Source organism: Megalops cyprinoides, chromosome 24 (assembly GCF_013368585.1).
Source record: "Megalops cyprinoides isolate fMegCyp1 chromosome 24, fMegCyp1.pri, whole genome shotgun sequence".
Lineage (NCBI taxonomy): Eukaryota > Metazoa > Chordata > Actinopteri > Elopiformes > Megalopidae > Megalops > Megalops cyprinoides.
In genome coordinates, this window is record NC_050606.1 from 10617519 (window position 1) to 10627044 (window position 9526).

The 9526-nt window shown below is 38.9% G+C and overlaps 1 long non-coding RNA gene across 1 annotated transcript; it reads left to right on the plus strand.

Moving 5' to 3' along the window:
* Positions 1 to 6102: 6102 nt before the first annotated feature.
* LOC118771395 lies at positions 6103 to 8525 on the plus strand. The gene is made up of 5 exons (XR_005004607.1): positions 6103 to 6194; positions 6384 to 6483; positions 6607 to 6699; positions 6976 to 7072; positions 8193 to 8525. It is a non-coding gene; the product is annotated as an uncharacterized LOC118771395 (long non-coding RNA).
* Positions 8526 to 9526: the final 1001 nt, after the last annotated feature.

The window sequence follows — 9526 nt, forward strand, 5'->3', positions numbered from 1 at the left end:
TTTCTGAGTAGTCTTCAATGCCATTTTAATGATCATTAAATGACATACTAAAACTTCACAACACATGAAATAGAATGTCTGAATTTATTGATAAAGCAAATGGCAGCCACGCTGAGTTCAAATCAACAGTGGTCTGAATTGTAAACAAAAGCTGCATGCATCTATCCATCCACCTCATTTTAATCTGCCACCCATTAAAATGGTTACTTGGTAGGCTGTGCATACCATAATGTATCTCACTAACTGGTGTCGTGACCCAGGAACAACGTATTGAAGAGCACGACACTAGTGATTAAAGCGATGAGATGATTTCATTGCACCTGCTGAACTGAGTAGACATTAATTCAGCAGTATCAGCAGTTTACACCTATTACAGGTTCCTGTTTCTACATGGGTCATTTCTAATATTAATTAGAATCTGTCTTCCTTGGAGGGTGACTGTCTGTGATGTCAAGTTGGTAATGGCGCATTATAAACCTAAGTATTTGACATAATATACCACACTTTACGTTATGAAGTCTAATATAGCAATTATTGCATTCATGAAAACAGTCAATGCAGTATGATCACAAAGTAACACTTTTAAAAACACTCTTTCCTTTGTGTTTAGGCATACAAGGCAGCTCTTTATCAAAGCTTTTCAGCAATATTAAAGCAAGGGAGTTAATTTCACCAATTTATTTTCAACAATGAGGCAGAATATATGTTGTCCCCTGTAACAGTCAATTATTCCTGAGTAGTTCCTGGATAATAGCGCTGTTCGTCCTTCAGGTTAATTGGTCGCCTCCAATGTGCTCCATCACCTTTACAAATAGCAGCGCCCACGCAGAACACAAGACCTTAAACACCTGATGTGGTTCTCAGTCTGTTAGCTTTTGCCTCTTCTCAGTCTACAAAAGGACTGGAATGAATGTTACAATCCTGCTGGACACGCTCTGCTTAGTCGGCGGCATTTTGTTGCACCTTTTTGCCCTTTCTATTTTATTTATTTATGCTGTATTTATGCACTTTCACAAATTAAACATAAGACACGCGCTTTAGTCCTCAGTAGCGATATGACAAGTGGATGTATAAAATGAGTAGTTCTGATCCACTGTTCCTATTGGTCAGTTTGCATTCCAGTTGTGGCAATATTCACAGGTATACCACGGGTAAATGGAATTTTGGTACATATATATATTTTTTTATCTCATTGTGCAATGACAAATATAATTTTTTGTAACTGATCCATTCCATATCATTAAGAGCCAAGTTAAATTTTTGAAGATGGAAATCTCTTTCTCATGCATCAAGCCGGCAAAACTAAACTGTCCGGTGTAACATTAATAGTCCATGAAACAACCAAAGATCTTCAAAACCCTCAAATAAGCTCAAAAGCCAGCAGCATTATGTGAATGTTGGGAAAGTTACCATGAGTATCGTGACAAGTTCGGCACTATGGTCATTGGCATGTAATCAATAATGAAATAAATGGCATGTAATCAAAACTTGTTAATTTCAGTCTCACTCATTACTTTTGTAGACTCTATAAGAGTTCAGCCAATTATGGATCCGTTGTATAAAAATGGCAATCAAAACTTGTGGTACATAATGAATATTGGCATTGATATCTGAAGAAAGGAAAACATGCGTAACCACTTGTTTGCTTATTAGCAATACTTTTTTGGGAAGCTACTGTTTTGAAATACACACACACGGATAATTTCAACCATGTAGTCTGACTGGTCTACTTCCCATTCCAACTGTACTGTTATTCATGATAACAGCACAGCTGGAATGTTCTACCTGTGTGTTATAAAAAAAAGCCTTATAACCTGACATATTAATCCAACCAAGATACAAAGTAACAGTGTCAGGTGTAGCTAGCTAGTACAATTTGCCTAGTAAATTACCTACCTAGCCAATTCATCTGCACCATTAGCTAGCTGCTATGGATGAATGGGGCCTAAATGAGTAAACAGGTTAACTAGCTGACTAGCTAGTTACTTTGCCAGCCTTATGTTCCCAGTTGTTCGCAATAGACTAGATATGGGTGGAAATGACATTTAAACATAGTACTATAATTTTTGGGTCTCATATTAATTGGCTAGGCAATGATGTAATCTAATTGATAATGTAGCCTAGCTGATTAATTTCTGTTGCATAATGAAAACTTTATTTAATCAGTAAAACTTACGGTAAATTCTGTCCCTCTTCTTAAAAGAGATCTAAAAACTTTATGAGAGTTTTAAAATCATCATGTAGATCCGATTTATAAAAGCAATTATGAATTTGAGAATGTGCATTGTTATGATTATTGGCGCTTGGTGATGCAGATGGTACTTGGCTTTGCCTCGTGCTTAGCAACAGGATTACCGCCATGCCAATAATTGTAGTGACGCGCATCCTTGAGTGTGTTTAAGAGTGCTTTAAGAATAGTAATAATAATCTCCTTTTGGATTTTCTCCCCTAAGTTATGAGCTCATTAATGGCTTTACTGAAAATTGAGGTAGGCTACTTTCTTACTGTTCTTGCTAATGAACCTGCACACCTGTGGTGATGTTTTGGAATTAGGAATCAAAAGGTTTCCAGCAGACGAAGAGCATTTCACAGATAAAGGCAGTACACAAAACATCTAAATCTTTAAGCTTTATCCTTATGAAAAAGCATAGAGGCAGAATCTTTCATGACTTAACATTAATCATACGCTGCCTTATTGATCTTAACTGGCGATATAATGCTTCCTCCAGGATACACAGGGAGAGACCAAAATGGTGTGATTAAAATTTGTGTTTTTTTTTACCTTACAATCACTAGGTTCTAAGCTTTACATGCATTGAAGTACTTATTAGATTTATTCAATTTTTGCATACGGTGCTTTACTTCCTGGCAGGAGGTTTATAGGAGTGAGCATGAAACCTAAACCCTTCCGTCTAAGTTTGTCTCAACCTAACTTATCAAGTGAGCATTTCTCCCTCACACAGGGGTGGGTGGAGACTGGGCAGAGTTTTCCAAAAGGGGGCTCCTGCCTCAAGCGCTGATTTGTGTGGGACTATTACAGCATGAGTCTTTTGCACCATGCACGGTATGATTGGGTGCCACAGATATGGAAAGACCACCAACAACCCGCCCAGGATGGAGAGTGTATAAGGTCATTATACTGAATGGAAGCTACATATAGCCAGTGTTAATTTTTGTGGGAAAGGCTAAAATCATCATTCAAGTCAGAGAGCTATTGCACTCTTTGGTTGTGGTGGTGGTGTGTGTGTGTGTGTGTGTGTGTGTGTGTGTGTTTGTTGGGGGTGGGGGAGGAGGAGCGAAATTAAATGACATAGTCTGTCCTATGACCCTCATTGTTCTAATAGATGGAACCAATGTAGTCTGCCTGGTCTATTTAGCTTATTTATGTTTAAGAAGAAATTACTGAAGGGAGGGTGATATTGTCAGCTGCACATACTTTCACCAGACTAAATCTGCAGACTGAATTCAACATCCTTGTAAAACAACATGTTTGTATCAAGTAAAATAAGCAATTCACACGTCATACCACTATTTCCTTCCAATGTGACTTCATATTCAGCCTGATAAAAGCCTCACATATGATATAAAACTTGAAACAAAAATTGAACAAAACTGAACTGAAAACTACTACACTTAGGAAGCATTTATTAAATTTAGGAAACATTTATGAAATAACATTTTCCATTCCAGCTCAAAATGAAAACATCACAATTTATAAAACGGAACCTGCTGTCTCAGTATAAAGGAACCTCAATACGCAGAAGCAAATGGGAAGCAGGTCTATTATTAAGTGCGTGGTTGTAACTTCAATGGTTCCTGCCATTCAACAGACCCACTTTCTCCTCGGCGCTCCCCTTTTCACCGCAGGGACTGTGCATGTGGCTGACGTGCGGCGGTCACGTTCGCTCCACATCTCTGCTGCGTCAGTGAGCTTTGCTTGGATTTCGCCTGGTATTAGGTTTCAGGCAGATCAGGGCACGGTGACTGGCAAAGCGGAAAAATTTAAATCGGTGTCAGCTTAATGCTTTTCACGCGGGCACACTTTCTCACTTTGTGATCCTGAAAAATCTTGATGATTAAAAACTAAACCACATGAAAAAAAAAAAACTGGTGAGCTCACAAGCCTTAGTTCTATATCCAAGTAAAGCCAGATATTTCAGGCAATTAATCTGGTCCATTTTGTGCAGCTGTGACCTCAATTTACTACCTACAGTGCATTTTGTGTTTTTAGTAACCAGTTTAAGCAAGTTGCACATGTTTATTTTACACATTTTTGTTTAATTAAGCAAAAAGGAATATCTGACCCTATGCTGCAATTCAGTGTAACCCTCTGTCTTCCCTTGGACACTTTGGCATTTAATACTTGCGTGTAACACAAACTTTAGAAGACCACATTGTATGTGTGTAACAGCACATTTTGTCTTATATAATTAGGCTGATGTTCTTGGGTTCTTAACTGAAACAGAAGTAGGCAAGGGGGGATTTTAAGATGTTGGACAGCAGCTGCTGTTTCACCAACAACCTTTTTTGATTACTTTTTAAAGGAGGCTTGGCCTCCCTTGCCTTCTCTGAGCAGCCACCACTGGCATAGATGTAGTTAATATTTTAGGCGTCTGTGCTAAGTAACCTAGGCTTTCCCTATTTCCTGACTGACATCTGAATCATTACATTGTCATTATGGAGGTTTTTACACTGTAGTCAGATGTATCAATACTACACAACTGCAAGCAAGTGTAGCACAATGGGCATGCAACAACACACAGTTGATTATTTAACAGACACCCCGCCCCCCCCCGCCCCCCCCAAAGACTTTTCCTCTCAGCATTCCCACCAAGCAGACCTGCAGAAAACACAGGTAAGTATTACAAGGTTTAATGGGCAACAGTGTTGCATAGTGGTTAAGGAGCAGGACTCGCGACAAAAAGGTTGCTGGTTCGATTCCTTGCTGGGACACTGCTGTTGTACACTTGGGCAAGGTACTTAACCCACAATTGCCTCAGTAAATATCCAGCTGTATAAATGGATAACATTGTAAAAAGCTGCATCCGATGTAAGTTGCTCTGGACAAGAGCATCTGCTAAGTGCCAACAATGTAATGTAATGTAATAATGTAATGTACAGCTCAGTAAGATGGTTCCCAGATTTGCAAAATAATGCTCATAATGCTCAGCCTAACACTGCCGATTTGTCCCATACCCTGACTGCCTCTTTCCCTGCCTTTCCCAATGCCAGAGGAGCATGCCTTACACTTCACAAAATAAGTTTAAATAAATATGCACCCCCCCCCATGTCTGTCTTTGCCCAGTAACAGTGTACAATGCCCAGTAACAGTGTACAACACAGCACACCATGGAAACACACACCTACACATATAGCATGTATAGTGTATTTACTCCAACCCCCATATCATGTTTACCGCACTGGAAGCTGCTACACAACAGTGCAAATAAGGTGGCAAATCCACGATATGGTCAAAGTGCATTGCACAAATGATGTATACAATACACATTTAAAAGAGTGGAAAAAAATGGTATACTTTTTCACCCCATGTAATTAGTCAGCCCTGAGTGTGAGAACTTTTTCCGTTAAAAAATTCTAATAATAAAATTGTAACTGGAGCTGACTGCCGAACAACATGTAAGCCAGATCATAAAGGCCAGCTCACCATTCATGTGGAGGAGGTAATCACAAGGGTAGATGACCTATAAATGTACCTACAGATTATTTAAAAATAGAATGCATTTAGATGCATTTGTTCTGATTGTTATAAGCTAATAGCATCCATGCAGTTTTCTGGAAATTCATTGTCAGGTGTTGTACTCGTGAAATCCAGACTTTGAAACCTGGCTTCCAACCCAGAAGGCAGATCTAACAACTGTGGGTCATCTGCTTGCCCCGATACTTGGAAGCTGCATGCAAAATCCATTCTGTTTGAGAATTGTGACGATTGCAGGGGACGTGTGTGTCCCCTTTCTCCTAAATTGAGTACAGAGAGTTCCTGCTTCTGCCTCTGACTAAGCTGTTGTCAAAACATGCCCTCCTACCTCTTGCACTCTCTGTTCACGTGCTTGGCGGCTGTCCACTATTTACAGCCTTAGCCAGCGCTATAAAAACAGGCAGACCGGACCACACGGCAGCTGCTTCACTGACACGCCAAGAGGAAGCCTCTTCCCAAAGACTCATCTAAGTCAAAGGTGACTGCTTACTGTAATGTTCTAGAAAAGCTTTCATTTATCTGTACAGATTTTCTGTATCTTACCGGTGTAATTACTGGTATAACTGATTTTGAAATTTTTTGAGGCGTTAGCGTCTATTTGATGCCTGAATGTTTATAGAATATTAACCTTCATAAGCGTGACGGCATTGTGCTTCTACCCTTACAGAATTACACTGCTGAAAACGGCCGAACCTTTGAAAACGAGGGAAAAATGGCAAGTGTTCCATCAGCGGGATGTCTGCTTGCGAAAAATCATTTCTACAGGAGTAAGTGTCCTCATTGTGCCTATTAAAAAAAGGTTTTTTTGCAGTAGGACTTTGCATTTAATCTGCACTTTCAATGAATAACACTTTTAACTGCAGGTATCAAATTGTTTTTTTTTTTCACAGCACGACTCAATTCGGTCTCAAGCAATTCGTCGACAAGCTCGTCCACGTGTTGTGATCTTGGGGGAGATCAGGAGAAGGTGTCTACTCCACATGGTGAGCACATGTTTGTTGATGTTATATAATGCTGTTCAATGCTCATCAGACTCCCATTACTTCAATTAACATGTATGTTAAATATGGGCAGACCACTAGGAACTATTGGTTTTTAAATATTTTTAAAAATATGTCTACCAATGACATTATGAAAAGATGTCAGTGCAATATGTGCCATTATACAGTATGCCCACCATTAAGTATCCATAGGTTAAATACATACATTTAAAGTTGGGACAATTGAAATTCCTGTCTGACTAAACTTTGTATCTGAAGGTATACACATACCCTTTGAGAAGTGCTGGTGGCTGAAGAAGTTCCTTGTATGTGATGTGATACATCATAATGAGTCCGAGCATTCAGCTGTAAATGGGTAAGTATCACCATGCGTTATTACATCCAAACTGATCACAGCAAAAACTATCAAACATAAGCAGAAAAAAACCTTTTATACTCCAGACATCATAGAGGAGAAATCCATTGTAATCATGCAGGTTCATGCAAATATTAAGGAAAAAAAAATCTTAGTATCATAGTATTAGTCCTTAGTATCAGGGGCCAGTGATTTTAGTGGTGTGACATTAATAATAACATCAATAGCATCAATAACAATGACCCTCAGAGCTGATGTTGAAACGTCAATCTCCAGCTGTCCTCTAGTGTTTTTAAACTAGTTTCATGAATTCAAAGAAGAACAAAGTTCCTTTGAAGGCTGTCGATATTAATGCATGAAGTCAGGCGAGTAATGAAATGAATGACTCCATTTTTTATCTCCCTTAATTTCAATTTTTTCTTTTCACTCTCCTAAACCAATCAAATTATGGCAGTTAAACTAGATTCAGCTGCCACACTCTGATTGGCTATGTCATACATGGCATACTCGCCTTCCATATACTTGATCAGCACCATTTAGAGGGCAGGCAAGTACCCAAGAGCTTAAGTAGGAAAGGGTACTAAGAAACAGCCTTTCGGTACAAGCTTCAGTGATGGACCTCTGCTACCCATGACAGCCACCTTGTTATCTCGCTAGCTAAATGCTGTCTTCCCATTAAATTTAACCTGATACTCACTCATGAATCTAAAATAGCTACTAGCTACTTTAGATGTTACATTTCAATATGGGGAAACTGGAATGTCCCAGCCCAAGAAAATGCAACCCAACTGTGAGTTGGCTGCTACCGAAAAATTACCCTTCCTGCACTGGCTAATTTTAACCAGCCCTGACCAGTTTGCAGGACCTAGCCCTATGCAAGGTGTGCCAACCTTTCCCGAAATAGAACACAGAATGCTCTGGAGTTGTCTGTGATCGCTTTAATTGGGTCACTCCACACATACACTGGATCAGTAAGCCCCGCCCACCCCACCATGCTGGACGAGAACATTGTAACTTAAGTTAATTGAGGAAACATTGTAAGAAATGTACCAAATGCACTTTAATGTATTGGGGAGAAAGCTTTGATGTTGAAGGTAGATTTTTTTTTTTGTGTTTGCAGTGCTAGCAGTTAGTCCGCTGTGCTGACGGATGCATGAATGTGGAGTCAGGGCTGTAAACGCAAGCGAGCTGCTGACTCAAGGTCTACATGTCTGCAACCACTGTCTCTCCAGCTGGAGGCTGGGGGAACATTCAATGGCACTTAAGGAAAATGAGGTAGAATGGTGCCCTTTGGCACAGTTGAGAATGCACTCTGGTTGCTGGGTATAATGTTAACACCATGTAATTTATACCATCTAACCTTTGGTGTAGACTTTCAAACATTTGATCTCTAGCCACTTATGAATGGATGTTTTGAAAGACCATTTTTCTTTTCTTTTTTTTTTTTTTTTTTACAAAGTGCAATACTACTATTCAAGAAAACACTCATGTAAAAAAAAAAAAATCACATGGGGGTCAAATTCTTGACCTGGCCCATTCCAATAAATTACCAGCACTGTTGATTGTAAATAATATTGTAATTTAAAAAGACAGAGCAGTTGAACAGAACTATTGACTTTCAGTTTTAAGTTAACCTGCATTTTAAGGCAGTGTTTCTTGGGTATCAGCTTAAGCTGCCATTTGTGGTTGTTCCCTGGGCTTTTTGAAGTGCAACCTGTCGGATTAAAAATTATCTTTTGCCAGTAAGACCTTTTTAATGTCAGAAGGGCCGCAATCTAAGGCTTCGGGTTAATACATTTTTTCTGGTCTCAATTAGCACCTAACCTTGAAGATTATATTTGCATAATTGCCTAAGCAGACAGGAGTGAAAAGTAATGCAGAAGAATGTTTAGTCGTTTCTTAGGTTTAGTGAGTTCTGGGGAATTTTTGTCAAAGTAATGTGAATCCTTTATGCATCAAGTAATTATATATCTGTAATACTCACTTTGCGTTGAAACATAAAAAAATCTCAGTTTAATGTAATGGTAATAAGTACTTGAGGATGAAAGACTTACTTTTCACACTGATAATTGTTATACTGGATTTTTATGCGGCAAATTCTCAGTGCATTTTGCCCATTTTGTTTATAAACAAATCGACTGATGTATTAATGATACCCAATAAGGATCTAAGTCAACAATTTTGATGGTCATTCACATTATGCTTGAGTATTAAATGTTCCATAGAGAGTTGCTCTATTGCTGTATTTTGAAGGAATCCTTCTTTCATGAGCCTTGCAGCTTATTTTACCCATTTCATAATATGGTATCACGTTTGCGTTAGCAAAAAATATGCACAGCTTTTTGCCTTTACAGTATTGAAAGTATTTTATTCATAGCTCCATCAATCTCTGACAGAGAGAGCAGGCTTTTCAGAGTTCAGGAGATTCATGGTATCTTCATGTTAAAAAGAACT